This window comes from Anarhichas minor, unplaced genomic scaffold, assembly GCF_050575085.1.
Source record: "Anarhichas minor isolate MPS153535 unplaced genomic scaffold, ASM5057508v1 ptg000016l, whole genome shotgun sequence".
Classification (NCBI taxonomy): Eukaryota; Metazoa; Chordata; class Actinopteri; order Perciformes; family Anarhichadidae; genus Anarhichas; species Anarhichas minor.
Window position 1 is genome coordinate 4,307,105 of NW_027466462.1, and position 26,928 is coordinate 4,334,032.

Genomic DNA, 26,928 nt, shown 5'->3' on the forward strand with positions numbered 1-26,928 from the left:
AAGATTTCTCAATTTGTTGGTTTTTGGAGGCTTAGCTCTGATCGTGGCAACTACCTTTTTCACCTATGTGATGTCTGCTCTCTTTATAAGCTCAAAACGTCCCTGGGTGGGCTTGAACCACCAACCTTTCAGTTAACAGCCTAATGCGCTGACCAATTGCGCCACAGAGACAGGCCTGATAGAAAGTTGGTTAGGCCCGAACTGCAAGCCCCACCCACTTGCATTTGCTATTCATTTTCTATTCATTGCTAGAAGGTTGGGCTCTACATTTTGTAAAAGTTAATTTTCCTGTTTGAAAAGTTCCCCTGGAATAGCTTAAGGTGCGTTAGCTTATAAAAGATTGTAGATAGTTGTACCAAGGACAAGATTTCTCAATTTGTTGGTTTTTGGAGGCTTAGCTCTGATCGTGGCAACTACCTTTTTCACCTATGTGATGTCTGCTCTCTTTATAAGCTCAAAACGTCCCTGGGTGGGCTTGAACCACCAACCTTTCAGTTAACAGCCGAATGCGCTGACCAATTGCGCCACAGAGACAGGCCTGATAGAAAGTTGGTTAGGCCCGAACTGCAAGCCCCACCCACTTGCATTTGCTATTCATTTTCTATTCATTGCTAGAAGGTTGGGCTCTACATTTTGTAAAAGTTCATTTTCCTGTTTGAAAAGTTCCCCTGGAATAGCTTAAGGTGCGTTAGCTTATAAAAGATTGTAGATAGTTGTACCAAGGACAAGATTTCTCAATTTGTTGGTTTTTGGAGGCTTAGCTCTGATCGTGGCAACTACCTTTTTCACCTATGTGATGTCTGCTCTCTTTATAAGCTCAAAACGTCCCTGGGTGGGCTTGAACCACCAACCTTTCAGTTAACAGCCGAATGCGCTGACCAATTGCGCCACAGAGACAGGCCTGATAGAAAGTTGGTTAGGCCCGAACTGCAAGCCCCACCCACTTGCATTTGCTATTCATTTTCTATTCATTGCTAGAAGGTTGGGCTCTACATTTTGTAAAAGTTCATTTTCCTGTTTGAAAAGTTCCCCTGGAATAGCTTAAGGTGCGTTAGCTTATAAAAGATTGTAGATAGTTGTACCAAGGACAAGATTTCTCAATTTGTTGGTTTTTGGAGGCTTAGCTCTGATCGTGGCAACTACCTTTTTCACCTATGTGATGTCTGCTCTCTTTATAAGCTCAAAACGTCCCTGGGTGGGCTTGAACCACCAACCTTTCAGTTAACAGCCGAATGCGCTGACCAATTGCGCCACAGAGACAGGCCTGATAGAAAGTTGGTTAGGCCCGAACTGCAAGCCCCACCCACTTGCATTTGCTATTCATTTTCTATTCATTGCTAGAAGGTTGGGCTCTACATTTTGTAAAAGTTCATTTTCCTGTTTGAAAAGTTCCCCTGGAATAGCTTAAGGTGCGTTAGCTTATAAAAGATTGTAGATAGTTGTACCAAGGACAAGATTTCTCAATTTGTTGGTTTTTGGAGGCTTAGCTCTGATCGTGGCAACTACCTTTTTCACCTATGTGATGTCTGCTCTCTTTATAAGCTCAAAACGTCCCTGGGTGGGCTTGAACCACCAACCTTTCAGTTAACAGCCGAATGCGCTGACCAATTGCGCCACAGAGACAGGCCTGATAGAAAGTTGGTTAGGCCCGAACTGCAAGCCCCACCCACTTGCATTTGCTATTCATTTTCTATTCATTGCTAGAAGGTTGGGCTCTACATTTTGTAAAAGTTCATTTTCCTGTTTGAAAAGTTCCCCTGGAATAGCTTAAGGTGCGTTAGCTTATAAAAGATTGTAGATAGTTGTACCAAGGACAAGATTTCTCAATTTGTTGGTTTTTGGAGGCTTAGCTCTGATCGTGGCAACTACCTTTTTCACCTATGTGATGTCTGCTCTCTTTATAAGCTCAAAACGTCCCTGGGTGGGCTTGAACCACCAACCTTTCAGTTAACAGCCGAATGCGCTGACCAATTGCGCCACAGAGACAGGCCTGATAGAAAGTTGGTTAGGCCCGAACTGCAAGCCCCACCCACTTGCATTTGCTATTCATTTTCTATTCATTGCTAGAAGGTTGGGCTCTACATTTTGTAAAAGTTCATTTTCCTGTTTGAAAAGTTCCCCTGGAATAGCTTAAGGTGCGTTAGCTTATAAAAGATTGTAGATAGTTGTACCAAGGACAAGATTTCTCAATTTGTTGGTTTTTGGAGGCTTAGCTCTGATCGTGGCAACTACCTTTTTCACCTATGTGATGTCTGCTCTCTTTATAAGCTCAAAACGTCCCTGGGTGGGCTTGAACCACCAACCTTTCAGTTAACAGCCGAATGCGCTGACCAATTGCGCCACAGAGACAGGCCTGATAGAAAGTTGGTTAGGCCCGAACTGCAAGCCCCACCCACTTGCATTTGCTATTCATTTTCTATTCATTGCTAGAAGGTTGGGCTCTACATTTTGTAAAAGTTCATTTTCCTGTTTGAAAAGTTCCCCTGGAATAGCTTAAGGTGCGTTAGCTTATAAAAGATTGTAGATAGTTGTACCAAGGACAAGATTTCTCAATTTGTTGGTTTTTGGAGGCTTAGCTCTGATCGTGGAAACTGCCTTTTTCAAAGTCTGCTCTCTTTAAAAGCTCAAAACGTCCCTGGGTGGGCTTGAACCACCAACCTTTCAGTTAACAGCCGAATGCGCTGACCAATTGCGCCACAGAGACAGGCCTGATAGAAAGTTGGTTAGGCCCGAACTGCAAGCCCCACCCACTTGCATTTGCTATTCATTTTCTATTCATTGCTAGAAGGTTGGGCTCTACATTTTGTAAAAGTTCATTTTCCTGTTTGAAAAGTTCCCCTGGAATAGCTTAAGGTGCGTTAGCTTTTAGAAGATTGTAGATAATTGTGCCACGGACAAGATTTCTCAATTTGTTGGTTTTTGGAGGCTTAGCTCTGATCGTGGAAACTGCCTTTTTCAAAGTCTGCTCTCTTTAAAAGCTCAAAACGTCCCTGGGTGGGCTTGAACCACCAACCTTTCAGTTAACAGCCGAATGCGCTGACCAATTGCGCCACAGAGACAGGCCTGATAGAAAGTTGGTTAGGCCCGAACTGCAAGCCCCACCCACTTGCATTTGCTATTCATTTTCTATTCATTGCTAGAAGGTTGGGCTCTACATTTTGTAAAAGTTCATTTTCCTGTTTGAAAAGTTCCCCTGGAATAGCTTAAGGTGCGTTAGCTTATAAAAGATTGTAGATAGTTGTACCAAGGACAAGATTTCTCAATTTGTTGGTTTTTGGAGGCTTAGCTCTGATCGTGGAAACTGCCTTTTTCAAAGTCTGCTCTCTTTAAAAGCTCAAAACGTCCCTGGGTGGGCTTGAACCACCAACCTTTCAGTTAACAGCCAAATGCGCTGACCAATTGCGCCACAGAGACAGGCCTGATAGAAAGTTGGTTAGGCCCGAACTGCAAGCCCCACCCACTTGCATTTGCTATTCATTTTCTATTCATTGCTAGAAGGTTGGGCTCTACATTTTGTAAAAGTTCATTTTCCTGTTTGAAAAGTTCCCCTGGAATAGCTTAAGGTGCGTTAGCTTATAAAAGATTGTAGATAGTTGTACCAAGGACAAGATTTCTCAATTTGTTGGTTTTTGGAGGCTTAGCTCTGATCGTGGCAACTACCTTTTTCACCTATGTGATGTCTGCTCTCTTTATAAGCTCAAAACGTCCCTGGGTGGGCTTGAACCACCAACCTTTCAGTTAACAGCCGAATGCGCTGACCAATTGCGCCACAGAGACAGGCCTGATAGAAAGTTGGTTAGGCCCGAACTGCAAGCCCCACCCACTTGCATTTGCTATTCATTTTCTATTCATTGCTAGAAGGTTGGGCTCTACATTTTGTAAAAGTTCATTTTCCTGTTTGAAAAGTTCCCCTGGAATAGCTTAAGGTGCGTTAGCTTATAAAAGATTGTAGATAGTTGTACCAAGGACAAGATTTCTCAATTTGTTGGTTTTTGGAGGCTTAGCTCTGATCGTGGCAACTACCTTTTTCACCTATGTGATGTCTGCTCTCTTTATAAGCTCAAAACGTCCCTGGGTGGGCTTGAACCACCAACCTTTCAGTTAACAGCCTAATGCGCTGACCAATTGCGCCACAGAGACAGGCCTGATAGAAAGTTGGTTAGGCCCGAACTGCAAGCCCCACCCACTTGCATTTGCTATTCATTTTCTATTCATTGCTAGAAGGTTGGGCTCTACATTTTGTAAAAGTTAATTTTCCTGTTTGAAAAGTTCCCCTGGAATAGCTTAAGGTGCGTTAGCTTATAAAAGATTGTAGATAGTTGTACCAAGGACAAGATTTCTCAATTTGTTGGTTTTTGGAGGCTTAGCTCTGATCGTGGAAACTGCCTTTTTCACCCATGTCAAGTCTGCTCTCTTTAAAAGCTCAAAACGTCCCTGGGTGGGCTTGAACCACCAACCTTTCAGTTAACAGCCAAATGCGCTGACCAATTGCGCCACAGAGACAGGCCTGATAGAAAGTTGGTTAGGCCCGAACTGCAAGCCCCACCCACTTGCATTTGCTATTCATTTTCTATTCATTGCTAGAAGGTTGGGCTCTACATTTTGTAAAAGTTCATTTTCCTGTTTGAAAAGTTCCCCTGGAATAGCTTAAGGTGCGTTAGCTTATAAAAGATTGTAGATAGTTGTACCAAGGACAAGATTTCTCAATTTGTTGGTTTTTGGAGGCTTAGCTCTGATCGTGGCAACTACCTTTTTCACCTATGTGATGTCTGCTCTCTTTATAAGCTCAAAACGTCCCTGGGTGGGCTTGAACCACCAACCTTTCAGTTAACAGCCAAATGCGCTGACCAATTGCGCCACAGAGACAGGCCTGATAGAAAGTTGGTTAGGCCCGAACTGCAAGCCCCACCCACTTGCATTTGCTATTCATTTTCTATTCATTGCTAGAAGGTTGGGCTCTACATTTTGTAAAAGTTCATTTTCCTGTTTGAAAAGTTCCCCTGGAATAGCTTAAGGTGCGTTAGCTTTTAGAAGATTGTAGATAATTGTGCCACGGACAAGATTTCTCAATTTGTTGGTTTTTGGAGGCTTAGCTCTGATCGTGGAAACTGCCTTTTTCAAAGTCTGCTCTCTTTAAAAGCTCAAAACGTCCCTGGGTGGGCTTGAACCACCAACCTTTCAGTTAACAGCCGAATGCGCTGACCAATTGCGCCACAGAGACAGGCCTGATAGAAAGTTGGTTAGGCCCGAACTGCAAGCCCCACCCACTTGCATTTGCTATTCATTTTCTATTCATTGCTAGAAGGTTGGGCTCTACATTTTGTAAAAGTTCATTTTCCTGTTTGAAAAGTTCCCCTGGAATAGCTTAAGGTGCGTTAGCTTTTAGAAGATTGTAGATAATTGTGCCACGGACAAGATTTCTCAATTTGTTGGTTTTTGGAGGCTTAGCTCTGATCGTGGAAACTGCCTTTTTCAAAGTCTGCTCTCTTTAAAAGCTCAAAACGTCCCTGGGTGGGCTTGAACCACCAACCTTTCAGTTAACAGCCGAATGCGCTGACCAATTGCGCCACAGAGACAGGCCTGATAGAAAGTTGGTTAGGCCCGAACTGCAAGCCCCACCCACTTGCATTTGCTATTCATTTTCTATTCATTGCTAGAAGGTTGGGCTCTACATTTTGTAAAAGTTCATTTTCCTGTTTGAAAAGTTCCCCTGGAATAGCTTAAGGTGCGTTAGCTTATAAAAGATTGTAGATAGTTGTACCAAGGACAAGATTTCTCAATTTGTTGGTTTTTGGAGGCTTAGCTCTGATCGTGGAAACTGCCTTTTTCAAAGTCTGCTCTCTTTAAAAGCTCAAAACGTCCCTGGGTGGGCTTGAACCACCAACCTTTCAGTTAACAGCCAAATGCGCTGACCAATTGCGCCACAGAGACAGGCCTGATAGAAAGTTGGTTAGGCCCGAACTGCAAGCCCCACCCACTTGCATTTGCTATTCATTTTCTATTCATTGCTAGAAGGTTGGGCTCTACATTTTGTAAAAGTTCATTTTCCTGTTTGAAAAGTTCCCCTGGAATAGCTTAAGGTGCGTTAGCTTATAAAAGATTGTAGATAGTTGTACCAAGGACAAGATTTCTCAATTTGTTGGTTTTTGGAGGCTTAGCTCTGATCGTGGCAACTACCTTTTTCACCTATGTGATGTCTGCTCTCTTTATAAGCTCAAAACGTCCCTGGGTGGGCTTGAACCACCAACCTTTCAGTTAACAGCCAAATGCGCTGACCAATTGCGCCACAGAGACAGGCCTGATAGAAAGTTGGTTAGGCCCGAACTGCAAGCCCCACCCACTTGCATTTGCTATTCATTTTCTATTCATTGCTAGAAGGTTGGGCTCTACATTTTGTAAAAGTTCATTTTCCTGTTTGAAAAGTTCCCCTGGAATAGCTTAAGGTGCGTTAGCTTATAAAAGATTGTAGATAGTTGTACCAAGGACAAGATTTCTCAATTTGTTGGTTTTTGGAGGCTTAGCTCTGATCGTGGCAACTACCTTTTTCACCTATGTGATGTCTGCTCTCTTTATAAGCTCAAAACGTCCCTGGGTGGGCTTGAACCACCAACCTTTCAGTTAACAGCCTAATGCGCTGACCAATTGCGCCACAGAGACAGGCCTGATAGAAAGTTGGTTAGGCCCGAACTGCAAGCCCCACCCACTTGCATTTGCTATTCATTTTCTATTCATTGCTAGAAGGTTGGGCTCTACATTTTGTAAAAGTTAATTTTCCTGTTTGAAAAGTTCCCCTGGAATAGCTTAAGGTGCGTTAGCTTATAAAAGATTGTAGATAGTTGTACCAAGGACAAGATTTCTCAATTTGTTGGTTTTTGGAGGCTTAGCTCTGATCGTGGCAACTACCTTTTTCACCTATGTGATGTCTGCTCTCTTTATAAGCTCAAAACGTCCCTGGGTGGGCTTGAACCACCAACCTTTCAGTTAACAGCCGAATGCGCTGACCAATTGCGCCACAGAGACAGGCCTGATAGAAAGTTGGTTAGGCCCGAACTGCAAGCCCCACCCACTTGCATTTGCTATTCATTTTCTATTCATTGCTAGAAGGTTGGGCTCTACATTTTGTAAAAGTTCATTTTCCTGTTTGAAAAGTTCCCCTGGAATAGCTTAAGGTGCGTTAGCTTATAAAAGATTGTAGATAGTTGTACCAAGGACAAGATTTCTCAATTTGTTGGTTTTTGGAGGCTTAGCTCTGATCGTGGCAACTACCTTTTTCACCTATGTGATGTCTGCTCTCTTTATAAGCTCAAAACGTCCCTGGGTGGGCTTGAACCACCAACCTTTCAGTTAACAGCCGAATGCGCTGACCAATTGCGCCACAGAGACAGGCCTGATAGAAAGTTGGTTAGGCCCGAACTGCAAGCCCCACCCACTTGCATTTGCTATTCATTTTCTATTCATTGCTAGAAGGTTGGGCTCTACATTTTGTAAAAGTTCATTTTCCTGTTTGAAAAGTTCCCCTGGAATAGCTTAAGGTGCGTTAGCTTATAAAAGATTGTAGATAGTTGTACCAAGGACAAGATTTCTCAATTTGTTGGTTTTTGGAGGCTTAGCTCTGATCGTGGCAACTACCTTTTTCACCTATGTGATGTCTGCTCTCTTTATAAGCTCAAAACGTCCCTGGGTGGGCTTGAACCACCAACCTTTCAGTTAACAGCCGAATGCGCTGACCAATTGCGCCACAGAGACAGGCCTGATAGAAAGTTGGTTAGGCCCGAACTGCAAGCCCCACCCACTTGCATTTGCTATTCATTTTCTATTCATTGCTAGAAGGTTGGGCTCTACATTTTGTAAAAGTTCATTTTCCTGTTTGAAAAGTTCCCCTGGAATAGCTTAAGGTGCGTTAGCTTATAAAAGATTGTAGATAGTTGTACCAAGGACAAGATTTCTCAATTTGTTGGTTTTTGGAGGCTTAGCTCTGATCGTGGCAACTACCTTTTTCACCTATGTGATGTCTGCTCTCTTTATAAGCTCAAAACGTCCCTGGGTGGGCTTGAACCACCAACCTTTCAGTTAACAGCCGAATGCGCTGACCAATTGCGCCACAGAGACAGGCCTGATAGAAAGTTGGTTAGGCCCGAACTGCAAGCCCCACCCACTTGCATTTGCTATTCATTTTCTATTCATTGCTAGAAGGTTGGGCTCTACATTTTGTAAAAGTTCATTTTCCTGTTTGAAAAGTTCCCCTGGAATAGCTTAAGGTGCGTTAGCTTATAAAAGATTGTAGATAGTTGTACCAAGGACAAGATTTCTCAATTTGTTGGTTTTTGGAGGCTTAGCTCTGATCGTGGCAACTACCTTTTTCACCTATGTGATGTCTGCTCTCTTTATAAGCTCAAAACGTCCCTGGGTGGGCTTGAACCACCAACCTTTCAGTTAACAGCCAAATGCGCTGACCAATTGCGCCACAGAGACAGGCCTGATAGAAAGTTGGTTAGGCCCGAACTGCAAGCCCCACCCACTTGCATTTGCTATTCATTTTCTATTCATTGCTAGAAGGTTGGGCTCTACATTTTGTAAAAGTTCATTTTCCTGTTTGAAAAGTTCCCCTGGAATAGCTTAAGGTGCGTTAGCTTATAAAAGATTGTAGATAGTTGTACCAAGGACAAGATTTCTCAATTTGTTGGTTTTTGGAGGCTTAGCTCTGATCGTGGCAACTACCTTTTTCACCTATGTGATGTCTGCTCTCTTTATAAGCTCAAAACGTCCCTGGGTGGGCTTGAACCACCAACCTTTCAGTTAACAGCCAAATGCGCTGACCAATTGCGCCACAGAGACAGGCCTGATAGAAAGTTGGTTAGGCCCGAACTGCAAGCCCCACCCACTTGCATTTGCTATTCATTTTCTATTCATTGCTAGAAGGTTGGGCTCTACATTTTGTAAAAGTTCATTTTCCTGTTTGAAAAGTTCCCCTGGAATAGCTTAAGGTGCGTTAGCTTATAAAAGATTGTAGATAGTTGTACCAAGGACAAGATTTCTCAATTTGTTGGTTTTTGGAGGCTTAGCTCTGATCGTGGCAACTACCTTTTTCACCTATGTGATGTCTGCTCTCTTTATAAGCTCAAAACGTCCCTGGGTGGGCTTGAACCACCAACCTTTCAGTTAACAGCCTAATGCGCTGACCAATTGCGCCACAGAGACAGGCCTGATAGAAAGTTGGTTAGGCCCGAACTGCAAGCCCCACCCACTTGCATTTGCTATTCATTTTCTATTCATTGCTAGAAGGTTGGGCTCTACATTTTGTAAAAGTTAATTTTCCTGTTTGAAAAGTTCCCCTGGAATAGCTTAAGGTGCGTTAGCTTATAAAAGATTGTAGATAGTTGTACCAAGGACAAGATTTCTCAATTTGTTGGTTTTTGGAGGCTTAGCTCTGATCGTGGCAACTACCTTTTTCACCTATGTGATGTCTGCTCTCTTTATAAGCTCAAAACGTCCCTGGGTGGGCTTGAACCACCAACCTTTCAGTTAACAGCCGAATGCGCTGACCAATTGCGCCACAGAGACAGGCCTGATAGAAAGTTGGTTAGGCCCGAACTGCAAGCCCCACCCACTTGCATTTGCTATTCATTTTCTATTCATTGCTAGAAGGTTGGGCTCTACATTTTGTAAAAGTTCATTTTCCTGTTTGAAAAGTTCCCCTGGAATAGCTTAAGGTGCGTTAGCTTATAAAAGATTGTAGATAGTTGTACCAAGGACAAGATTTCTCAATTTGTTGGTTTTTGGAGGCTTAGCTCTGATCGTGGCAACTACCTTTTTCACCTATGTGATGTCTGCTCTCTTTATAAGCTCAAAACGTCCCTGGGTGGGCTTGAACCACCAACCTTTCAGTTAACAGCCGAATGCGCTGACCAATTGCGCCACAGAGACAGGCCTGATAGAAAGTTGGTTAGGCCCGAACTGCAAGCCCCACCCACTTGCATTTGCTATTCATTTTCTATTCATTGCTAGAAGGTTGGGCTCTACATTTTGTAAAAGTTCATTTTCCTGTTTGAAAAGTTCCCCTGGAATAGCTTAAGGTGCGTTAGCTTATAAAAGATTGTAGATAGTTGTACCAAGGACAAGATTTCTCAATTTGTTGGTTTTTGGAGGCTTAGCTCTGATCGTGGCAACTACCTTTTTCACCTATGTGATGTCTGCTCTCTTTATAAGCTCAAAACGTCCCTGGGTGGGCTTGAACCACCAACCTTTCAGTTAACAGCCGAATGCGCTGACCAATTGCGCCACAGAGACAGGCCTGATAGAAAGTTGGTTAGGCCCGAACTGCAAGCCCCACCCACTTGCATTTGCTATTCATTTTCTATTCATTGCTAGAAGGTTGGGCTCTACATTTTGTAAAAGTTCATTTTCCTGTTTGAAAAGTTCCCCTGGAATAGCTTAAGGTGCGTTAGCTTATAAAAGATTGTAGATAGTTGTACCAAGGACAAGATTTCTCAATTTGTTGGTTTTTGGAGGCTTAGCTCTGATCGTGGCAACTACCTTTTTCACCTATGTGATGTCTGCTCTCTTTATAAGCTCAAAACGTCCCTGGGTGGGCTTGAACCACCAACCTTTCAGTTAACAGCCGAATGCGCTGACCAATTGCGCCACAGAGACAGGCCTGATAGAAAGTTGGTTAGGCCCGAACTGCAAGCCCCACCCACTTGCATTTGCTATTCATTTTCTATTCATTGCTAGAAGGTTGGGCTCTACATTTTGTAAAAGTTCATTTTCCTGTTTGAAAAGTTCCCCTGGAATAGCTTAAGGTGCGTTAGCTTATAAAAGATTGTAGATAGTTGTACCAAGGACAAGATTTCTCAATTTGTTGGTTTTTGGAGGCTTAGCTCTGATCGTGGCAACTACCTTTTTCACCTATGTGATGTCTGCTCTCTTTATAAGCTCAAAACGTCCCTGGGTGGGCTTGAACCACCAACCTTTCAGTTAACAGCCGAATGCGCTGACCAATTGCGCCACAGAGACAGGCCTGATAGAAAGTTGGTTAGGCCCGAACTGCAAGCCCCACCCACTTGCATTTGCTATTCATTTTCTATTCATTGCTAGAAGGTTGGGCTCTACATTTTGTAAAAGTTCATTTTCCTGTTTGAAATGTTCCCCTGGAATAGCTTAAGGTGCGTTAGCTTATAAAAGATTGTAGATAGTTGTACCAAGGACAAGATTTCTCAATTTGTTGGTTTTTGGAGGCTTAGCTCTGATCGTGGCAACTACCTTTTTCACCTATGTGATGTCTGCTCTCTTTATAAGCTCAAAACGTCCCTGGGTGGGCTTGAACCACCAACCTTTCAGTTAACAGCCGAATGCGCTGACCAATTGCGCCACAGAGACAGGCCTGATAGAAAGTTGGTTAGGCCCGAACTGCAAGCCCCACCCACTTGCATTTGCTATTCATTTTCTATTCATTGCTAGAAGGTTGGGCTCTACATTTTGTAAAAGTTCATTTTCCTGTTTGAAAAGTTCCCCTGGAATAGCTTAAGGTGCGTTAGCTTATAAAAGATTGTAGATAGTTGTACCAAGGACAAGATTTCTCAATTTGTTGGTTTTTGGAGGCTTAGCTCTGATCGTGGAAACTGCCTTTTTCAAAGTCTGCTCTCTTTAAAAGCTCAAAACGTCCCTGGGTGGGCTTGAACCACCAACCTTTCAGTTAACAGCCGAATGCGCTGACCAATTGCGCCACAGAGACAGGCCTGATAGAAAGTTGGTTAGGCCCGAACTGCAAGCCCCACCCACTTGCATTTGCTATTCATTTTCTATTCATTGCTAGAAGGTTGGGCTCTACATTTTGTAAAAGTTCATTTTCCTGTTTGAAAAGTTCCCCTGGAATAGCTTAAGGTGCGTTAGCTTATAAAAGATTGTAGATAGTTGTACCAAGGACAAGATTTCTCAATTTGTTGGTTTTTGGAGGCTTAGCTCTGATCGTGGCAACTACCTTTTTCACCTATGTGATGTCTGCTCTCTTTATAAGCTCAAAACGTCCCTGGGTGGGCTTGAACCACCAACCTTTCAGTTAACAGCCGAATGCGCTGACCAATTGCGCCACAGAGACAGGCCTGATAGAAAGTTGGTTAGGCCCGAACTGCAAGCCCCACCCACTTGCATTTGCTATTCATTTTCTATTCATTGCTAGAAGGTTGGGCTCTACATTTTGTAAAAGTTAATTTTCCTGTTTGAAAAGTTCCCCTGGAATAGCTTAAGGTGCGTTAGCTTATAAAAGATTGTAGATAGTTGTACCAAGGACAAGATTTCTCAATTTGTTGGTTTTTGGAGGCTTAGCTCTGATCGTGGCAACTACCTTTTTCACCTATGTGATGTCTGCTCTCTTTATAAGCTCAAAACGTCCCTGGGTGGGCTTGAACCACCAACCTTTCAGTTAACAGCCGAATGCGCTGACCAATTGCGCCACAGAGACAGGCCTGATAGAAAGTTGGTTAGGCCCGAACTGCAAGCCCCACCCACTTGCATTTGCTATTCATTTTCTATTCATTGCTAGAAGGTTGGGCTCTACATTTTGTAAAAGTTCATTTTCCTGTTTGAAAAGTTCCCCTGGAATAGCTTAAGGTGCGTTAGCTTATAAAAGATTGTAGATAGTTGTACCAAGGACAAGATTTCTCAATTTGTTGGTTTTTGGAGGCTTAGCTCTGATCGTGGCAACTACCTTTTTCACCTATGTGATGTCTGCTCTCTTTATAAGCTCAAAACGTCCCTGGGTGGGCTTGAACCACCAACCTTTCAGTTAACAGCCGAATGCGCTGACCAATTGCGCCACAGAGACAGGCCTGATAGAAAGTTGGTTAGGCCCGAACTGCAAGCCCCACCCACTTGCATTTGCTATTCATTTTCTATTCATTGCTAGAAGGTTGGGCTCTACATTTTGTAAAAGTTCATTTTCCTGTTTGAAAAGTTCCCCTGGAATAGCTTAAGGTGCGTTAGCTTATAAAAGATTGTAGATAGTTGTACCAAGGACAAGATTTCTCAATTTGTTGGTTTTTGGAGGCTTAGCTCTGATCGTGGAAACTGCCTTTTTCAAAGTCTGCTCTCTTTAAAAGCTCAAAACGTCCCTGGGTGGGCTTGAACCACCAACCTTTCAGTTAACAGCCGAATGCGCTGACCAATTGCGCCACAGAGACAGGCCTGATAGAAAGTTGGTTAGGCCCGAACTGCAAGCCCCACCCACTTGCATTTGCTATTCATTTTCTATTCATTGCTAGAAGGTTGGGCTCTACATTTTGTAAAAGTTCATTTTCCTGTTTGAAAAGTTCCCCTGGAATAGCTTAAGGTGCGTTAGCTTATAAAAGATTGTAGATAGTTGTACCAAGGACAAGATTTCTCAATTTGTTGGTTTTTGGAGGCTTAGCTCTGATCGTGGCAACTACCTTTTTCACCTATGTGATGTCTGCTCTCTTTATAAGCTCAAAACGTCCCTGGGTGGGCTTGAACCACCAACCTTTCAGTTAACAGCCGAATGCGCTGACCAATTGCGCCACAGAGACAGGCCTGATAGAAAGTTGGTTAGGCCCGAACTGCAAGCCCCACCCACTTGCATTTGCTATTCATTTTCTATTCATTGCTAGAAGGTTGGGCTCTACATTTTGTAAAAGTTCATTTTCCTGTTTGAAAAGTTCCCCTGGAATAGCTTAAGGTGCGTTAGCTTATAAAAGATTGTAGATAGTTGTACCAAGGACAAGATTTCTCAATTTGTTGGTTTTTGGAGGCTTAGCTCTGATCGTGGCAACTACCTTTTTCACCTATGTGATGTCTGCTCTCTTTATAAGCTCAAAACGTCCCTGGGTGGGCTTGAACCACCAACCTTTCAGTTAACAGCCGAATGCGCTGACCAATTGCGCCACAGAGACAGGCCTGATAGAAAGTTGGTTAGGCCCGAACTGCAAGCCCCACCCACTTGCATTTGCTATTCATTTTCTATTCATTGCTAGAAGGTTGGGCTCTACATTTTGTAAAAGTTCATTTTCCTGTTTGAAAAGTTCCCCTGGAATAGCTTAAGGTGCGTTAGCTTATAAAAGATTGTAGATAGTTGTACCAAGGACAAGATTTCTCAATTTGTTGGTTTTTGGAGGCTTAGCTCTGATCGTGGAAACTGCCTTTTTCAAAGTCTGCTCTCTTTAAAAGCTCAAAACGTCCCTGGGTGGGCTTGAACCACCAACCTTTCAGTTAACAGCCGAATGCGCTGACCAATTGCGCCACAGAGACAGGCCTGATAGAAAGTTGGTTAGGCCCGAACTGCAAGCCCCACCCACTTGCATTTGCTATTCATTTTCTATTCATTGCTAGAAGGTTGGGCTCTACATTTTGTAAAAGTTAATTTTCCTGTTTGAAAAGTTCCCCTGGAATAGCTTAAGGTGCGTTAGCTTATAAAAGATTGTAGATAGTTGTACCAAGGACAAGATTTCTCAATTTGTTGGTTTTTGGAGGCTTAGCTCTGATCGTGGCAACTACCTTTTTCACCTATGTGATGTCTGCTCTCTTTATAAGCTCAAAACGTCCCTGGGTGGGCTTGAACCACCAACCTTTCAGTTAACAGCCGAATGCGCTGACCAATTGCGCCACAGAGACAGGCCTGATAGAAAGTTGGTTAGGCCCGAACTGCAAGCCCCACCCACTTGCATTTGCTATTCATTTTCTATTCATTGCTAGAAGGTTGGGCTCTACATTTTGTAAAAGTTAATTTTCCTGTTTGAAAAGTTCCCCTGGAATAGCTTAAGGTGCGTTAGCTTATAAAAGATTGTAGATAGTTGTACCAAGGACAAGATTTCTCAATTTGTTGGTTTTTGGAGGCTTAGCTCTGATCGTGGCAACTACCTTTTTCACCTATGTGATGTCTGCTCTCTTTATAAGCTCAAAACGTCCCTGGGTGGGCTTGAACCACCAACCTTTCAGTTAACAGCCGAATGCGCTGACCAATTGCGCCACAGAGACAGGCCTGATAGAAAGTTGGTTAGGCCCGAACTGCAAGCCCCACCCACTTGCATTTGCTATTCATTTTCTATTCATTGCTAGAAGGTTGGGCTCTACATTTTGTAAAAGTTCATTTTCCTGTTTGAAAAGTTCCCCTGGAATAGCTTAAGGTGCATTAGCTTTTAGAAGATTGTAGATAATTGTGCCACGGACAAGATTTCTCAATTTGTTGGTTTTTGGAGGCTTAGCTCTGATCGTGGAAACTGCCTTTTTCAAAGTCTGCTCTCTTTAAAAGCTCAAAACGTCCCTGGGTGGGCTTGAACCACCAACCTTTCAGTTAACAGCCTAATGCGCTGACCAATTGCGCCACAGAGACAGGCCTGATAGAAAGTTGGTTAGGCCCGAACTGCAAGCCCCACCCACTTGCATTTGCTATTCATTTTCTATTCATTGCTAGAAGGTTGGGCTCTACATTTTGTAAAAGTTAATTTTCCTGTTTGAAAAGTTCCCCTGGAATAGCTTAAGGTGCGTTAGCTTATAAAAGATTGTAGATAGTTGTACCAAGGACAAGATTTCTCAATTTGTTGGTTTTTGGAGGCTTAGCTCTGATCGTGGCAACTACCTTTTTCACCTATGTGATGTCTGCTCTCTTTATAAGCTCAAAACGTCCCTGGGTGGGCTTGAACCACCAACCTTTCAGTTAACAGCCGAATGCGCTGACCAATTGCGCCACAGAGACAGGCCTGATAGAAAGTTGGTTAGGCCCGAACTGCAAGCCCCACCCACTTGCATTTGCTATTCATTTTCTATTCATTGCTAGAAGGTTGGGCTCTACATTTTGTAAAAGTTCATTTTCCTGTTTGAAAAGTTCCCCTGGAATAGCTTAAGGTGCGTTAGCTTATAAAAGATTGTAGATAGTTGTACCAAGGACAAGATTTCTCAATTTGTTGGTTTTTGGAGGCTTAGCTCTGATCGTGGCAACTACCTTTTTCACCTATGTGATGTCTGCTCTCTTTATAAGCTCAAAACGTCCCTGGGTGGGCTTGAACCACCAACCTTTCAGTTAACAGCCGAATGCGCTGACCAATTGCGCCACAGAGACAGGCCTGATAGAAAGTTGGTTAGGCCCGAACTGCAAGCCCCACCCACTTGCATTTGCTATTCATTTTCTATTCATTGCTAGAAGGTTGGGCTCTACATTTTGTAAAAGTTCATTTTCCTGTTTGAAAAGTTCCCCTGGAATAGCTTAAGGTGCGTTAGCTTATAAAAGATTGTAGATAGTTGTACCAAGGACAAGATTTCTCAATTTGTTGGTTTTTGGAGGCTTAGCTCTGATCGTGGAAACTGCCTTTTTCAAAGTCTGCTCTCTTTAAAAGCTCAAAACGTCCCTGGGTGGGCTTGAACCACCAACCTTTCAGTTAACAGCCGAATGCGCTGACCAATTGCGCCACAGAGACAGGCCTGATAGAAAGTTGGTTAGGCCCGAACTGCAAGCCCCACCCACTTGCATTTGCTATTCATTTTCTATTCATTGCTAGAAGGTTGGGCTCTACATTTTGTAAAAGTTCATTTTCCTGTTTGAAAAGTTCCCCTGGAATAGCTTAAGGTGCGTTAGCTTATAAAAGATTGTAGATAGTTGTACCAAGGACAAGATTTCTCAATTTGTTGGTTTTTGGAGGCTTAGCTCTGATCGTGGCAACTACCTTTTTCACCTATGTGATGTCTGCTCTCTTTATAAGCTCAAAACGTCCCTGGGTGGGCTTGAACCACCAACCTTTCAGTTAACAGCCGAATGCGCTGACCAATTGCGCCACAGAGACAGGCCTGATAGAAAGTTGGTTAGGCCCGAACTGCAAGCCCCACCCACTTGCATTTGCTATTCATTTTCTATTCATTGCTAGAAGGTTGGGCTCTACATTTTGTAAAAGTTAATTTTCCTGTTTGAAAAGTTCCCCTGGAATAGCTTAAGGTGCGTTAGCTTATAAAAGATTGTAGATAGTTGTACCAAGGACAAGATTTCTCAATTTGTTGGTTTTTGGAGGCTTAGCTCTGATCGTGGCAACTACCTTTTTCACCTATGTGATGTCTGCTCTCTTTATAAGCTCAAAACGTCCCTGGGTGGGCTTGAACCACCAACCTTTCAGTTAACAGCCGAATGCGCTGACCAATTGCGCCACAGAGACAGGCCTGATAGAAAGTTGGTTAGGCCCGAACTGCAAGCCCCACCCACTTGCATTTGCTATTCATTTTCTATTCATTGCTAGAAGGTTGGGCTCTACATTTTGTAAAAGTTCATTTTCCTGTTTGAAAAGTTCCCCTGGAATAGCTTAAGGTGCGTTAGCTTATAAAAGATTGTAGATAGTTGTACCAAGGACAAGATTTCTCAATTTGTTGGTTTTTGGAGGCTTAGCTCTGATCGTGGCAACTACCTTTTTCACCTATGTGATGTCTGCTCTCTTTATAAGCTCAAAACGTCCCTGGGTGGGCTTGAACCACCAACCTTTCAGTTAACAGCCGAATGCGCTGACCAATTGCGCCACAGAGACAGGCCTGATAGAAAGTTGGTTAGGCCCGAACTGCAAGCCCCACCCACTTGCATTTGCTATTCATTTTCTATTCATTGCTAGAAGGTTGGGCTCTACATTTTGTAAAAGTTCATTTTCCTGTTTGAAAAGTTCCCCTGGAATAGCTTAAGGTGCGTTAGCTTATAAAAGATTGTAGATAGTTGTACCAAGGACAAGATTTCTCAATTTGTTGGTTTTTGGAGGCTTAGCTCTGATCGTGGAAACTGCCTTTTTCAAAGTCTGCTCTCTTTAAAAGCTCAAAACGTCCCTGGGTGGGCTTGAACCACCAACCTTTCAGTTAACAGCCGAATGCGCTGACCAATTGCGCCACAGAGACAGGCCTGATAGAAAGTTGGTTAGGCCCGAACTGCAAGCCCCACCCACTTGCATTTGCTATTCATTTTCTATTCATTGCTAGAAGGTTGGGCTCTACATTTTGTAAAAGTTCATTTTCCTGTTTGAAAAGTTCCCCTGGAATAGCTTAAGGTGCGTTAGCTTATAAAAGATTGTAGATAGTTGTACCAAGGACAAGATTTCTCAATTTGTTGGTTTTTGGAGGCTTAGCTCTGATCGTGGCAACTACCTTTTTCACCTATGTGATGTCTGCTCTCTTTATAAGCTCAAAACGTCCCTGGGTGGGCTTGAACCACCAACCTTTCAGTTAACAGCCGAATGCGCTGACCAATTGCGCCACAGAGACAGGCCTGATAGAAAGTTGGTTAGGCCCGAACTGCAAGCCCCACCCACTTGCATTTGCTATTCATTTTCTATTCATTGCTAGAAGGTTGGGCTCTACATTTTGTAAAAGTTCATTTTCCTGTTTGAAAAGTTCCCCTGGAATAGCTTAAGGTGCGTTAGCTTATAAAAGATTGTAGATAGTTGTACCAAGGACAAGATTTCTCAATTTGTTGGTTTTTGGAGGCTTAGCTCTGATCGTGGCAACTACCTTTTTCACCTATGTGATGTCTGCTCTCTTTATAAGCTCAAAACGTCCCTGGGTGGGCTTGAACCACCAACCTTTCAGTTAACAGCCGAATGCGCTGACCAATTGCGCCACAGAGACAGGCCTGATAGAAAGTTGGTTAGGCCCGAACTGCAAGCCCCACCCACTTGCATTTGCTATTCATTTTCTATTCATTGCTAGAAGGTTGGGCTCTACATTTTGTAAAAGTTCATTTTCCTGTTTGAAAAGTTCCCCTGGAATAGCTTAAGGTGCGTTAGCTTATAAAAGATTGTAGATAGTTGTACCAAGGACAAGATTTCTCAATTTGTTGGTTTTTGGAGGCTTAGCTCTGATCGTGGAAACTGCCTTTTTCAAAGTCTGCTCTCTTTAAAAGCTCAAAACGTCCCTGGGTGGGCTTGAACCACCAACCTTTCAGTTAACAGCCGAATGCGCTGACCAATTGCGCCACAGAGACAGGCCTGATAGAAAGTTGGTTAGGCCCGAACTGCAAGCCCCACCCACTTGCATTTGCTATTCATTTTCTATTCATTGCTAGAAGGTTGGGCTCTACATTTTGTAAAAGTTAATTTTCCTGTTTGAAAAGTTCCCCTGGAATAGCTTAAGGTGCGTTAGCTTATAAAAGATTGTAGATAGTTGTACCAAGGACAAGATTTCTCAATTTGTTGGTTTTTGGAGGCTTAGCTCTGATCGTGGCAACTACCTTTTTCACCTATGTGATGTCTGCTCTCTTTATAAGCTCAAAACGTCCCTGGGTGGGCTTGAACCACCAACCTTTCAGTTAACAGCCGAATGCGCTGACCAATTGCGCCACAGAGACAGGCCTGATAGAAAGTTGGTTAGGCCCGAACTGCAAGCCCCACCCACTTGCATTTGCTATTCATTTTCTATTCATTGCTAGAAGGTTGGGCTCTACATTTTGTAAAAGTTAATTTTCCTGTTTGAAAAGTTCCCCTGGAATAGCTTACGGTGCGTTAGCTTATAAAAGATTGTAGATAGTTGTACCAAGGACAAGATTTCTCAATTTGTTGGTTTTTGGAGGCTTAGCTCTGATCGTGGCAACTACCTTTTTCACCTATGTGATGTCTGCTCTCTTTATAAGCTCAAAACGTCCCTGGGTGGGCTTGAACCACCAACCTTTCAGTTAACAGCCGAATGCGCTGACCAATTGCGCCACAGAGACAGGCCTGATAGAAAGTTGGTTAGGCCCGAACTGCAAGCCCCACCCACTTGCATTTGCTATTCATTTTCTATTCATTGCTAGAAGGTTGGGCTCTACATTTTGTAAAAGTTCATTTTCCTGTTTGAAAAGTTCCCCTGGAATAGCTTAAGGTGCATTAGCTTTTAGAAGATTGTAGATAATTGTGCCACGGACAAGATTTCTCAATTTGTTGGTTTTTGGAGGCTTAGCTCTGATCGTGGAAACTGCCTTTTTCAAAGTCTGCTCTCTTTAAAAGCTCAAAACGTCCCTGGGTGGGCTTGAACCACCAACCTTTCAGTTAACAGCCTAATGCGCTGACCAATTGCGCCACAGAGACAGGCCTGATAGAAAGTTGGTTAGGCCCGAACTGCAAGCCCCACCCACTTGCATTTGCTATTCATTTTCTATTCATTGCTAGAAGGTTGGGCTCTACATTTTGTAAAAGTTAATTTTCCTGTTTGAAAAGTTCCCCTGGAATAGCTTAAGGTGCGTTAGCTTATAAAAGATTGTAGATAGTTGTACCAAGGACAAGATTTCTCAATTTGTTGGTTTTTGGAGGCTTAGCTCTGATCGTGGCAACTACCTTTTTCACCTATGTGATGTCTGCTCTCTTTATAAGCTCAAAACGTCCCTGGGTGGGCTTGAACCACCAACCTTTCAGTTAACAGCCGAATGCGCTGACCAATTGCGCCACAGAGACAGGCCTGATAGAAAGTTGGTTAGGCCCGAACTGCAAGCCCCACCCACTTGCATTTGCTATTCATTTTCTATTCATTGCTAGAAGGTTGGGCTCTACATTTTGTAAAAGTTCATTTTCCTGTTTGAAAAGTTCCCCTGGAATAGCTTAAGGTGCGTTAGCTTATAAAAGATTGTAGATAGTTGTACCAAGGACAAGATTTCTCAATTTGTTGGTTTTTGGAGGCTTAGCTCTGATCGTGGCAACTACCTTTTTCACCTATGTGATGTCTGCTCTCTTTATAAGCTCAAAACGTCCCTGGGTGGGCTTGAACCACCAACCTTTCAGTTAACAGCCGAATGCGCTGACCAATTGCGCCACAGAGACAGGCCTGATAGAAAGTTGGTTAGGCCCGAACTGCAAGCCCCACCCACTTGCATTTGCTATTCATTTTCTATTCATTGCTAGAAGGTTGGGCTCTACATTTTGTAAAAGTTCATTTTCCTGTTTGAAAAGTTCCCCTGGAATAGCTTAAGGTGCGTTAGCTTATAAAAGATTGTAGATAGTTGTACCAAGGACAAGATTTCTCAATTTGTTGGTTTTTGGAGGCTTAGCTCTGATCGTGGCAACTACCTTTTTCACCTATGTGATGTCTGCTCTCTTTATAAGCTCAAAACGTCCCTGGGTGGGCTTGAACCACCAACCTTTCAGTTAACAGCCGAATGCGCTGACCAATTGCGCCACAGAGACAGGCCTGATAGAAAGTTGGTTAGGCCCGAACTGCAAGCCCCACCCACTTGCATTTGCTATTCATTTTCTATTCATTGCTAGGTTGGGCTCTACATTTTGTAAAAGTTCATTTTCCTGTTTGAAAAGTTCCCCTGGAATAGCTTAAGGTGCGTTAGCTTATAAAAGATTGTAGATAGTTGTACCAAGGACAAGATTTCTCAATTTGTTGGTTTTTGGAGGCTTAGCTCTGATCGTGGCAACTACCTTTTTCACCTATGTGATGTCTGCTCTCTTTATAAGCTCAAAACGTCCCTGGGTGGGCTTGAACCACCAACCTTTCAGTTAACAGCCGAATGCGCTGACCAATTGCGCCACAGAGACAGGCCTGATAGAAAGTTGGTTAGGCCCGAACTGCAAGCCCCACCCACTTGCATTTGCTATTCATTTTCTATTCATTGCTAGAAGGTTGGGCTCTACATTTTGTAAAAGTTCATTTTCCTGTTTGAAAAGTTCCCCTGGAATAGCTTAAGGTGCGTTAGCTTATAAAAGATTGTAGATAGTTGTACCAAGGACAAGATTTCTCAATTTGTTGGTTTTTGGAGGCTTAGCTCTGATCGTGGCAACTACCTTTTTCACCTATGTGATGTCTGCTCTCTTTATAAGCTCAAAACGTCCCTGGGTGGGCTTGAACCACCAACCTTTCAGTTAACAGCCGAATGCGCTGACCAATTGCGCCACAGAGACAGGCCTGATAGAAAGTTGGTTAGGCCCGAACTGCAAGCCCCACCCACTTGCATTTGCTATTCATTTTCTATTCATTGCTAGAAGGTTGGGCTCTACATTTTGTAAAAGTTCATTTTCCTGTTTGAAAAGTTCCCCTGGAATAGCTTAAGGTGCGTTAGCTTTTAGAAGATTGTAGATAATTGTGCCACGGACAAGATTTCTCAATTTGTTGGTTTTTGGAGGCTTAGCTCTGATCGTGGAAACTGCCTTTTTCAAAGTCTGCTCTCTTTAAAAGCTCAAAACGTCCCTGGGTGGGCTTGAACCACCAACCTTTCAGTTAACAGCCGAATGCGCTGACCAATTGCGCCACAGAGACAGGCCTGATAGAAAGTTGGTTAGGCCCGAACTGCAAGCCCCACCCACTTGCATTTGCTATTCATTTTCTATTCATTGCTAGAAGGTTGGGCTCTACATTTTGTAAAAGTTCATTTTCCTGTTTGAAAAGTTCCCCTGGAATAGCTTAAGGTGCGTTAGCTTATAAAAGATTGTAGATAGTTGTACCAAGGACAAGATTTCTCAATTTGTTGGTTTTTGGAGGCTTAGCTCTGATCGTGGAAACTGCCTTTTTCAAAGTCTGCTCTCTTTAAAAGCTCAAAACGTCCCTGGGTGGGCTTGAACCACCAACCTTTCAGTTAACAGCCGAATGCGCTGACCAATTGCGCCACAGAGACAGGCCTGATAGAAAGTTGGTTAGGCCCGAACTGCAAGCCCCACCCACTTGCATTTGCTATTCATTTTCTATTCATTGCTAGAAGGTTGGGCTCTACATTTTGTAAAAGTTCATTTTCCTGTTTGAAAAGTTCCCCTGGAATAGCTTAAGGTGCGTTAGCTTATAAAAGATTGTAGATAGTTGTACCAAGGACAAGATTTCTCAATTTGTTGGTTTTTGGAGGCTTAGCTCTGATCGTGGCAACTACCTTTTTCACCTATGTGATGTCTGCTCTCTTTATAAGCTCAAAACGTCCCTGGGTGGGCTTGAACCACCAACCTTTCAGTTAACAGCCGAATGCGCTGACCAATTGCGCCACAGAGACAGGCCTGATAGAAAGTTGGTTAGGCCCGAACTGCAAGCCCCACCCACTTGCATTTGCTATTCATTTTCTATTCATTGCTAGAAGGTTGGGCTCTACATTTTGTAAAAGTTAATTTTCCTGTTTGAAAAGTTCCCCTGGAATAGCTTAAGGTGCGTTAGCTTATAAAAGATTGTAGATAGTTGTACCAAGGACAAGATTTCTCAATTTGTTGGTTTTTGGAGGCTTAGCTCTGATCGTGGCAACTACCTTTTTCACCTATGTGATGTCTGCTCTCTTTATAAGCTCAAAACGTCCCTGGGTGGGCTTGAACCACCAACCTTTCAGTTAACAGCCGAATGCGCTGACCAATTGCGCCACAGAGACAGGCCTGATAGAAAGTTGGTTAGGCCCGAACTGCAAGCCCCACCCACTTGCATTTGCTATTCATTTTCTATTCATTGCTAGAAGGTTGGGCTCTACATTTTGTAAAAGTTCATTTTCCTGTTTGAAAAGTTCCCCTGGAATAGCTTAAGGTGCGTTAGCTTATAAAAGATTGTAGATAGTTGTACCAAGGACAAGATTTCTCAATTTGTTGGTTTTTGGAGGCTTAGCTCTGATCGTGGCAACTACCTTTTTCACCTATGTGATGTCTGCTCTCTTTATAAGCTCAAAACGTCCCTGGGTGGGCTTGAACCACCAACCTTTCAGTTAACAGCCGAATGCGCTGACCAATTGCGCCACAGAGACAGGCCTGATAGAAAGTTGGTTAGGCCCGAACTGCAAGCCCCACCCACTTGCATTTGCTATTCATTTTCTATTCATTGCTAGAAGGTTGGGCTCTACATTTTGTAAAAGTTCATTTTCCTGTTTGAAAAGTTCCCCTGGAATAGCTTAAGGTGCGTTAGCTTATAAAAGATTGTAGATAGTTGTACCAAGGACAAGATTTCTCAATTTGTTGGTTTTTGGAGGCTTAGCTCTGATCGTGGAAACTGCCTTTTTCAAAGTCTGCTCTCTTTAAAAGCTCAAAACGTCCCTGGGTGGGCTTGAACCACCAACCTTTCAGTTAACAGCCGAATGCGCTGACCAATTGCGCCACAGAGACAGGCCTGATAGAAAGTTGGTTAGGCCCGAACTGCAAGCCCCACCCACTTGCATTTGCTATTCATTTTCTATTCATTGCTAGAAGGTTGGGCTCTACATTTTGTAAAAGTTCATTTTCCTGTTTGAAAAGTTCCCCTGGAATAGCTTAAGGTGCGTTAGCTTATAAAAGATTGTAGATAGTTGTACCAAGGACAAGATTTCTCAATTTGTTGGTTTTTGGAGGCTTAGCTCTGATCGTGGCAACTACCTTTTTCACCTATGTGATGTCTGCTCTCTTTATAAGCTCAAAACGTCCCTGGGTGGGCTTGAACCACCAACCTTTCAGTTAACAGCCGAATGCGCTGACCAATTGCGCCACAGAGACAGGCCTGATAGAAAGTTGGTTAGGCCCGAACTGCAAGCCCCACCCACTTGCATTTGCTATTCATTTTCTATTCATTGCTAGAAGGTTGGGCTCTACATTTTGTAAAAGTTCATTTTCCTGTTTGAAAAGTTCCCCTGGAATAGCTTAAGGTGCGTTAGCTTATAAAAGATTGTAGATAGTTGTACCAAGGACAAGATTTCTCAATTTGTTGGTTTTTGGAGGCTTAGCTCTGATCGTGGCAACTACCTTTTTCACCTATGTGATGTCTGCTCTCTTTATAAGCTCAAAACGTCCCTGGGTGGGCTTGAACCACCAACCTTTCAGTTAACAGCCGAATGCGCTGACCAATTGCGCCACAGAGACAGGCCTGATAGAAAGTTGGTTAGGCCCGAACTGCAAGCCCCACCCACTTGCATTTGCTATTCATTTTCTATTCATTGCTAGAAGGTTGGGCTCTACATTTTGTAAAAGTTCATTTTCCTGTTTGAAAAGTTCCCCTGGAATAGCTTAAGGTGCGTTAGCTTATAAAAGATTGTAGATAGTTGTACCAAGGACAAGATTTCTCAATTTGTTGGTTTTTGGAGGCTTAGCTCTGATCGTGGAAACTGCCTTTTTCAAAGTCTGCTCTCTTTAAAAGCTCAAAACGTCCCTGGGTGGGCTTGAACCACCAACCTTTCAGTTAACAGCCGAATGCGCTGACCAATTGCGCCACAGAGACAGGCCTGATAGAAAGTTGGTTAGGCCCGAACTGCAAGCCCCACCCACTTGCATTTGCTATTCATTTTCTATTCATTGCTAGAAGGTTGGGCTCTACATTTTGTAAAAGTTAATTTTCCTGTTTGAAAAGTTCCCCTGGAATAGCTTAAGGTGCGTTAGCTTATAAAAGATTGTAGATAGTTGTACCAAGGACAAGATTTCTCAATTTGTTGGTTTTTGGAGGCTTAGCTCTGATCGTGGCAACTACCTTTTTCACCTATGTGATGTCTGCTCTCTTTATAAGCTCAAAACGTCCCTGGGTGGGCTTGAACCACCAACCTTTCAGTTAACAGCCGAATGCGCTGACCAATTGCGCCACAGAGACAGGCCTGATAGAAAGTTGGTTAGGCCCGAACTGCAAGCCCCACCCACTTGCATTTGCTATTCATTTTCTATTCATTGCTAGAAGGTTGGGCTCTACATTTTGTAAAAGTTAATTTTCCTGTTTGAAAAGTTCCCCTGGAATAGCTTACGGTGCGTTAGCTTATAAAAGATTGTAGATAGTTGTACCAAGGACAAGATTTCTCAATTTGTTGGTTTTTGGAGGCTTAGCTCTGATCGTGGCAACTACCTTTTTCACCTATGTGATGTCTGCTCTCTTTATAAGCTCAAAACGTCCCTGGGTGGGCTTGAACCACCAACCTTTCAGTTAACAGCCGAATGCGCTGACCAATTGCGCCACAGAGACAGGCCTGATAGAAAGTTGGTTAGGCCCGAACTGCAAGCCCCACCCACTTGCATTTGCTATTCATTTTCTATTCATTGCTAGAAGGTTGGGCTCTACATTTTGTAAAAGTTCATTTTCCTGTTTGAAAAGTTCCCCTGGAATAGCTTAAGGTGCATTAGCTTTTAGAAGATTGTAGATAATTGTGCCACGGACAAGATTTCTCAATTTGTTGGTTTTTGGAGGCTTAGCTCTGATCGTGGAAACTGCCTTTTTCAAAGTCTGCTCTCTTTAAAAGCTCAAAACGTCCCTGGGTGGGCTTGAACCACCAACCTTTCAGTTAACAGCCTAATGCGCTGACCAATTGCGCCACAGAGACAGGCCTGATAGAAAGTTGGTTAGGCCCGAACTGCAAGCCCCACCCACTTGCATTTGCTATTCATTTTCTATTCATTGCTAGAAGGTTGGGCTCTACATTTTGTAAAAGTTAATTTTCCTGTTTGAAAAGTTCCCCTGGAATAGCTTAAGGTGCGTTAGCTTATAAAAGATTGTAGATAGTTGTACCAAGGACAAGATTTCTCAATTTGTTGGTTTTTGGAGGCTTAGCTCTGATCGTGGCAACTACCTTTTTCACCTATGTGATGTCTGCTCTCTTTATAAGCTCAAAACGTCCCTGGGTGGGCTTGAACCACCAACCTTTCAGTTAACAGCCGAATGCGCTGACCAATTGCGCCACAGAGACAGGCCTGATAGAAAGTTGGTTAGGCCCGAACTGCAAGCCCCACCCACTTGCATTTGCTATTCATTTTCTATTCATTGCTAGAAGGTTGGGCTCTACATTTTGTAAAAGTTCATTTTCCTGTTTGAAAAGTTCCCCTGGAATAGCTTAAGGTGCGTTAGCTTATAAAAGATTGTAGATAGTTGTACCAAGGACAAGATTTCTCAATTTGTTGGTTTTTGGAGGCTTAGCTCTGATCGTGGCAACTACCTTTTTCACCTATGTGATGTCTGCTCTCTTTATAAGCTCAAAACGTCCCTGGGTGGGCTTGAACCACCAACCTTTCAGTTAACAGCCGAATGCGCTGACCAATTGCGCCACAGAGACAGGCCTGATAGAAAGTTGGTTAGGCCCGAACTGCAAGCCCCACCCACTTG

General features: G+C 43.2%; 61 non-coding genes across 61 annotated transcripts; all 61 read right to left on the minus strand.

Annotated features, from left to right (window-relative positions):
• Positions 1 to 460: 460 nt before the first annotated feature.
• On the minus strand, positions 461 to 534 carry trnan-guu (transfer RNA asparagine (anticodon GUU)). Its single transcript has one exon. It is a non-coding gene; the product is annotated as a tRNA-Asn (tRNA).
• Positions 535 to 823: 289 nt separating this feature from the next.
• Positions 824 to 897, minus strand: trnan-guu (transfer RNA asparagine (anticodon GUU)). Its single transcript has one exon. It is a non-coding gene; the product is annotated as a tRNA-Asn (tRNA).
• A 289-nt stretch (positions 898 to 1,186) lies between these two features.
• Positions 1,187 to 1,260, minus strand: trnan-guu (transfer RNA asparagine (anticodon GUU)). The gene has a single exon. It is a non-coding gene; the product is annotated as a tRNA-Asn (tRNA).
• Positions 1,261 to 1,549: 289 nt separating this feature from the next.
• On the minus strand, positions 1,550 to 1,623 carry trnan-guu (transfer RNA asparagine (anticodon GUU)). The gene has a single exon. It is a non-coding gene; the product is annotated as a tRNA-Asn (tRNA).
• Positions 1,624 to 1,912: 289 nt separating this feature from the next.
• trnan-guu (transfer RNA asparagine (anticodon GUU)) lies at positions 1,913 to 1,986 on the minus strand. The gene has a single exon. It is a non-coding gene; the product is annotated as a tRNA-Asn (tRNA).
• Positions 1,987 to 2,275: 289 nt separating this feature from the next.
• trnan-guu (transfer RNA asparagine (anticodon GUU)) lies at positions 2,276 to 2,349 on the minus strand. Its single transcript has one exon. It is a non-coding gene; the product is annotated as a tRNA-Asn (tRNA).
• Positions 2,350 to 2,630: 281 nt separating this feature from the next.
• trnan-guu (transfer RNA asparagine (anticodon GUU)) lies at positions 2,631 to 2,704 on the minus strand. Its single transcript has one exon. It is a non-coding gene; the product is annotated as a tRNA-Asn (tRNA).
• A 281-nt stretch (positions 2,705 to 2,985) lies between these two features.
• trnan-guu (transfer RNA asparagine (anticodon GUU)) lies at positions 2,986 to 3,059 on the minus strand. The gene has a single exon. It is a non-coding gene; the product is annotated as a tRNA-Asn (tRNA).
• Positions 3,060 to 3,703: 644 nt separating this feature from the next.
• Positions 3,704 to 3,777, minus strand: trnan-guu (transfer RNA asparagine (anticodon GUU)). Its single transcript has one exon. It is a non-coding gene; the product is annotated as a tRNA-Asn (tRNA).
• Positions 3,778 to 5,147: 1,370 nt separating this feature from the next.
• Positions 5,148 to 5,221, minus strand: trnan-guu (transfer RNA asparagine (anticodon GUU)). Its single transcript has one exon. It is a non-coding gene; the product is annotated as a tRNA-Asn (tRNA).
• A 281-nt stretch (positions 5,222 to 5,502) lies between these two features.
• trnan-guu (transfer RNA asparagine (anticodon GUU)) lies at positions 5,503 to 5,576 on the minus strand. The gene has a single exon. It is a non-coding gene; the product is annotated as a tRNA-Asn (tRNA).
• A 1,370-nt stretch (positions 5,577 to 6,946) lies between these two features.
• Positions 6,947 to 7,020, minus strand: trnan-guu (transfer RNA asparagine (anticodon GUU)). Its single transcript has one exon. It is a non-coding gene; the product is annotated as a tRNA-Asn (tRNA).
• A 289-nt stretch (positions 7,021 to 7,309) lies between these two features.
• On the minus strand, positions 7,310 to 7,383 carry trnan-guu (transfer RNA asparagine (anticodon GUU)). The gene has a single exon. It is a non-coding gene; the product is annotated as a tRNA-Asn (tRNA).
• A 289-nt stretch (positions 7,384 to 7,672) lies between these two features.
• Positions 7,673 to 7,746, minus strand: trnan-guu (transfer RNA asparagine (anticodon GUU)). Its single transcript has one exon. It is a non-coding gene; the product is annotated as a tRNA-Asn (tRNA).
• Positions 7,747 to 8,035: 289 nt separating this feature from the next.
• On the minus strand, positions 8,036 to 8,109 carry trnan-guu (transfer RNA asparagine (anticodon GUU)). The gene has a single exon. It is a non-coding gene; the product is annotated as a tRNA-Asn (tRNA).
• Positions 8,110 to 9,487: 1,378 nt separating this feature from the next.
• Positions 9,488 to 9,561, minus strand: trnan-guu (transfer RNA asparagine (anticodon GUU)). The gene has a single exon. It is a non-coding gene; the product is annotated as a tRNA-Asn (tRNA).
• A 289-nt stretch (positions 9,562 to 9,850) lies between these two features.
• Positions 9,851 to 9,924, minus strand: trnan-guu (transfer RNA asparagine (anticodon GUU)). The gene has a single exon. It is a non-coding gene; the product is annotated as a tRNA-Asn (tRNA).
• Positions 9,925 to 10,213: 289 nt separating this feature from the next.
• trnan-guu (transfer RNA asparagine (anticodon GUU)) lies at positions 10,214 to 10,287 on the minus strand. Its single transcript has one exon. It is a non-coding gene; the product is annotated as a tRNA-Asn (tRNA).
• A 289-nt stretch (positions 10,288 to 10,576) lies between these two features.
• trnan-guu (transfer RNA asparagine (anticodon GUU)) lies at positions 10,577 to 10,650 on the minus strand. The gene has a single exon. It is a non-coding gene; the product is annotated as a tRNA-Asn (tRNA).
• Positions 10,651 to 10,939: 289 nt separating this feature from the next.
• trnan-guu (transfer RNA asparagine (anticodon GUU)) lies at positions 10,940 to 11,013 on the minus strand. Its single transcript has one exon. It is a non-coding gene; the product is annotated as a tRNA-Asn (tRNA).
• Positions 11,014 to 11,302: 289 nt separating this feature from the next.
• On the minus strand, positions 11,303 to 11,376 carry trnan-guu (transfer RNA asparagine (anticodon GUU)). The gene has a single exon. It is a non-coding gene; the product is annotated as a tRNA-Asn (tRNA).
• Positions 11,377 to 11,657: 281 nt separating this feature from the next.
• Positions 11,658 to 11,731, minus strand: trnan-guu (transfer RNA asparagine (anticodon GUU)). Its single transcript has one exon. It is a non-coding gene; the product is annotated as a tRNA-Asn (tRNA).
• Positions 11,732 to 12,020: 289 nt separating this feature from the next.
• On the minus strand, positions 12,021 to 12,094 carry trnan-guu (transfer RNA asparagine (anticodon GUU)). The gene has a single exon. It is a non-coding gene; the product is annotated as a tRNA-Asn (tRNA).
• A 289-nt stretch (positions 12,095 to 12,383) lies between these two features.
• On the minus strand, positions 12,384 to 12,457 carry trnan-guu (transfer RNA asparagine (anticodon GUU)). The gene has a single exon. It is a non-coding gene; the product is annotated as a tRNA-Asn (tRNA).
• A 289-nt stretch (positions 12,458 to 12,746) lies between these two features.
• trnan-guu (transfer RNA asparagine (anticodon GUU)) lies at positions 12,747 to 12,820 on the minus strand. The gene has a single exon. It is a non-coding gene; the product is annotated as a tRNA-Asn (tRNA).
• Positions 12,821 to 13,101: 281 nt separating this feature from the next.
• On the minus strand, positions 13,102 to 13,175 carry trnan-guu (transfer RNA asparagine (anticodon GUU)). The gene has a single exon. It is a non-coding gene; the product is annotated as a tRNA-Asn (tRNA).
• A 289-nt stretch (positions 13,176 to 13,464) lies between these two features.
• trnan-guu (transfer RNA asparagine (anticodon GUU)) lies at positions 13,465 to 13,538 on the minus strand. The gene has a single exon. It is a non-coding gene; the product is annotated as a tRNA-Asn (tRNA).
• Positions 13,539 to 13,827: 289 nt separating this feature from the next.
• trnan-guu (transfer RNA asparagine (anticodon GUU)) lies at positions 13,828 to 13,901 on the minus strand. The gene has a single exon. It is a non-coding gene; the product is annotated as a tRNA-Asn (tRNA).
• A 281-nt stretch (positions 13,902 to 14,182) lies between these two features.
• Positions 14,183 to 14,256, minus strand: trnan-guu (transfer RNA asparagine (anticodon GUU)). Its single transcript has one exon. It is a non-coding gene; the product is annotated as a tRNA-Asn (tRNA).
• Positions 14,257 to 14,545: 289 nt separating this feature from the next.
• trnan-guu (transfer RNA asparagine (anticodon GUU)) lies at positions 14,546 to 14,619 on the minus strand. The gene has a single exon. It is a non-coding gene; the product is annotated as a tRNA-Asn (tRNA).
• A 289-nt stretch (positions 14,620 to 14,908) lies between these two features.
• On the minus strand, positions 14,909 to 14,982 carry trnan-guu (transfer RNA asparagine (anticodon GUU)). Its single transcript has one exon. It is a non-coding gene; the product is annotated as a tRNA-Asn (tRNA).
• Positions 14,983 to 15,626: 644 nt separating this feature from the next.
• trnan-guu (transfer RNA asparagine (anticodon GUU)) lies at positions 15,627 to 15,700 on the minus strand. The gene has a single exon. It is a non-coding gene; the product is annotated as a tRNA-Asn (tRNA).
• A 289-nt stretch (positions 15,701 to 15,989) lies between these two features.
• trnan-guu (transfer RNA asparagine (anticodon GUU)) lies at positions 15,990 to 16,063 on the minus strand. The gene has a single exon. It is a non-coding gene; the product is annotated as a tRNA-Asn (tRNA).
• A 281-nt stretch (positions 16,064 to 16,344) lies between these two features.
• Positions 16,345 to 16,418, minus strand: trnan-guu (transfer RNA asparagine (anticodon GUU)). The gene has a single exon. It is a non-coding gene; the product is annotated as a tRNA-Asn (tRNA).
• Positions 16,419 to 16,707: 289 nt separating this feature from the next.
• On the minus strand, positions 16,708 to 16,781 carry trnan-guu (transfer RNA asparagine (anticodon GUU)). Its single transcript has one exon. It is a non-coding gene; the product is annotated as a tRNA-Asn (tRNA).
• A 289-nt stretch (positions 16,782 to 17,070) lies between these two features.
• Positions 17,071 to 17,144, minus strand: trnan-guu (transfer RNA asparagine (anticodon GUU)). Its single transcript has one exon. It is a non-coding gene; the product is annotated as a tRNA-Asn (tRNA).
• A 289-nt stretch (positions 17,145 to 17,433) lies between these two features.
• On the minus strand, positions 17,434 to 17,507 carry trnan-guu (transfer RNA asparagine (anticodon GUU)). The gene has a single exon. It is a non-coding gene; the product is annotated as a tRNA-Asn (tRNA).
• A 281-nt stretch (positions 17,508 to 17,788) lies between these two features.
• On the minus strand, positions 17,789 to 17,862 carry trnan-guu (transfer RNA asparagine (anticodon GUU)). The gene has a single exon. It is a non-coding gene; the product is annotated as a tRNA-Asn (tRNA).
• A 289-nt stretch (positions 17,863 to 18,151) lies between these two features.
• trnan-guu (transfer RNA asparagine (anticodon GUU)) lies at positions 18,152 to 18,225 on the minus strand. Its single transcript has one exon. It is a non-coding gene; the product is annotated as a tRNA-Asn (tRNA).
• Positions 18,226 to 18,514: 289 nt separating this feature from the next.
• On the minus strand, positions 18,515 to 18,588 carry trnan-guu (transfer RNA asparagine (anticodon GUU)). Its single transcript has one exon. It is a non-coding gene; the product is annotated as a tRNA-Asn (tRNA).
• A 281-nt stretch (positions 18,589 to 18,869) lies between these two features.
• On the minus strand, positions 18,870 to 18,943 carry trnan-guu (transfer RNA asparagine (anticodon GUU)). Its single transcript has one exon. It is a non-coding gene; the product is annotated as a tRNA-Asn (tRNA).
• Positions 18,944 to 19,232: 289 nt separating this feature from the next.
• On the minus strand, positions 19,233 to 19,306 carry trnan-guu (transfer RNA asparagine (anticodon GUU)). The gene has a single exon. It is a non-coding gene; the product is annotated as a tRNA-Asn (tRNA).
• A 289-nt stretch (positions 19,307 to 19,595) lies between these two features.
• trnan-guu (transfer RNA asparagine (anticodon GUU)) lies at positions 19,596 to 19,669 on the minus strand. Its single transcript has one exon. It is a non-coding gene; the product is annotated as a tRNA-Asn (tRNA).
• A 644-nt stretch (positions 19,670 to 20,313) lies between these two features.
• Positions 20,314 to 20,387, minus strand: trnan-guu (transfer RNA asparagine (anticodon GUU)). Its single transcript has one exon. It is a non-coding gene; the product is annotated as a tRNA-Asn (tRNA).
• A 289-nt stretch (positions 20,388 to 20,676) lies between these two features.
• Positions 20,677 to 20,750, minus strand: trnan-guu (transfer RNA asparagine (anticodon GUU)). Its single transcript has one exon. It is a non-coding gene; the product is annotated as a tRNA-Asn (tRNA).
• Positions 20,751 to 21,039: 289 nt separating this feature from the next.
• Positions 21,040 to 21,113, minus strand: trnan-guu (transfer RNA asparagine (anticodon GUU)). Its single transcript has one exon. It is a non-coding gene; the product is annotated as a tRNA-Asn (tRNA).
• A 286-nt stretch (positions 21,114 to 21,399) lies between these two features.
• Positions 21,400 to 21,473, minus strand: trnan-guu (transfer RNA asparagine (anticodon GUU)). The gene has a single exon. It is a non-coding gene; the product is annotated as a tRNA-Asn (tRNA).
• A 289-nt stretch (positions 21,474 to 21,762) lies between these two features.
• Positions 21,763 to 21,836, minus strand: trnan-guu (transfer RNA asparagine (anticodon GUU)). The gene has a single exon. It is a non-coding gene; the product is annotated as a tRNA-Asn (tRNA).
• A 281-nt stretch (positions 21,837 to 22,117) lies between these two features.
• On the minus strand, positions 22,118 to 22,191 carry trnan-guu (transfer RNA asparagine (anticodon GUU)). Its single transcript has one exon. It is a non-coding gene; the product is annotated as a tRNA-Asn (tRNA).
• A 281-nt stretch (positions 22,192 to 22,472) lies between these two features.
• On the minus strand, positions 22,473 to 22,546 carry trnan-guu (transfer RNA asparagine (anticodon GUU)). Its single transcript has one exon. It is a non-coding gene; the product is annotated as a tRNA-Asn (tRNA).
• A 289-nt stretch (positions 22,547 to 22,835) lies between these two features.
• Positions 22,836 to 22,909, minus strand: trnan-guu (transfer RNA asparagine (anticodon GUU)). The gene has a single exon. It is a non-coding gene; the product is annotated as a tRNA-Asn (tRNA).
• A 289-nt stretch (positions 22,910 to 23,198) lies between these two features.
• On the minus strand, positions 23,199 to 23,272 carry trnan-guu (transfer RNA asparagine (anticodon GUU)). Its single transcript has one exon. It is a non-coding gene; the product is annotated as a tRNA-Asn (tRNA).
• Positions 23,273 to 23,561: 289 nt separating this feature from the next.
• Positions 23,562 to 23,635, minus strand: trnan-guu (transfer RNA asparagine (anticodon GUU)). Its single transcript has one exon. It is a non-coding gene; the product is annotated as a tRNA-Asn (tRNA).
• Positions 23,636 to 23,916: 281 nt separating this feature from the next.
• trnan-guu (transfer RNA asparagine (anticodon GUU)) lies at positions 23,917 to 23,990 on the minus strand. Its single transcript has one exon. It is a non-coding gene; the product is annotated as a tRNA-Asn (tRNA).
• Positions 23,991 to 24,279: 289 nt separating this feature from the next.
• On the minus strand, positions 24,280 to 24,353 carry trnan-guu (transfer RNA asparagine (anticodon GUU)). Its single transcript has one exon. It is a non-coding gene; the product is annotated as a tRNA-Asn (tRNA).
• Positions 24,354 to 24,642: 289 nt separating this feature from the next.
• Positions 24,643 to 24,716, minus strand: trnan-guu (transfer RNA asparagine (anticodon GUU)). Its single transcript has one exon. It is a non-coding gene; the product is annotated as a tRNA-Asn (tRNA).
• A 281-nt stretch (positions 24,717 to 24,997) lies between these two features.
• On the minus strand, positions 24,998 to 25,071 carry trnan-guu (transfer RNA asparagine (anticodon GUU)). The gene has a single exon. It is a non-coding gene; the product is annotated as a tRNA-Asn (tRNA).
• A 289-nt stretch (positions 25,072 to 25,360) lies between these two features.
• trnan-guu (transfer RNA asparagine (anticodon GUU)) lies at positions 25,361 to 25,434 on the minus strand. Its single transcript has one exon. It is a non-coding gene; the product is annotated as a tRNA-Asn (tRNA).
• A 289-nt stretch (positions 25,435 to 25,723) lies between these two features.
• On the minus strand, positions 25,724 to 25,797 carry trnan-guu (transfer RNA asparagine (anticodon GUU)). Its single transcript has one exon. It is a non-coding gene; the product is annotated as a tRNA-Asn (tRNA).
• Positions 25,798 to 26,441: 644 nt separating this feature from the next.
• On the minus strand, positions 26,442 to 26,515 carry trnan-guu (transfer RNA asparagine (anticodon GUU)). Its single transcript has one exon. It is a non-coding gene; the product is annotated as a tRNA-Asn (tRNA).
• Positions 26,516 to 26,804: 289 nt separating this feature from the next.
• Positions 26,805 to 26,878, minus strand: trnan-guu (transfer RNA asparagine (anticodon GUU)). Its single transcript has one exon. It is a non-coding gene; the product is annotated as a tRNA-Asn (tRNA).
• Between the last annotated feature and the right edge of the window lie 50 nt (positions 26,879 to 26,928).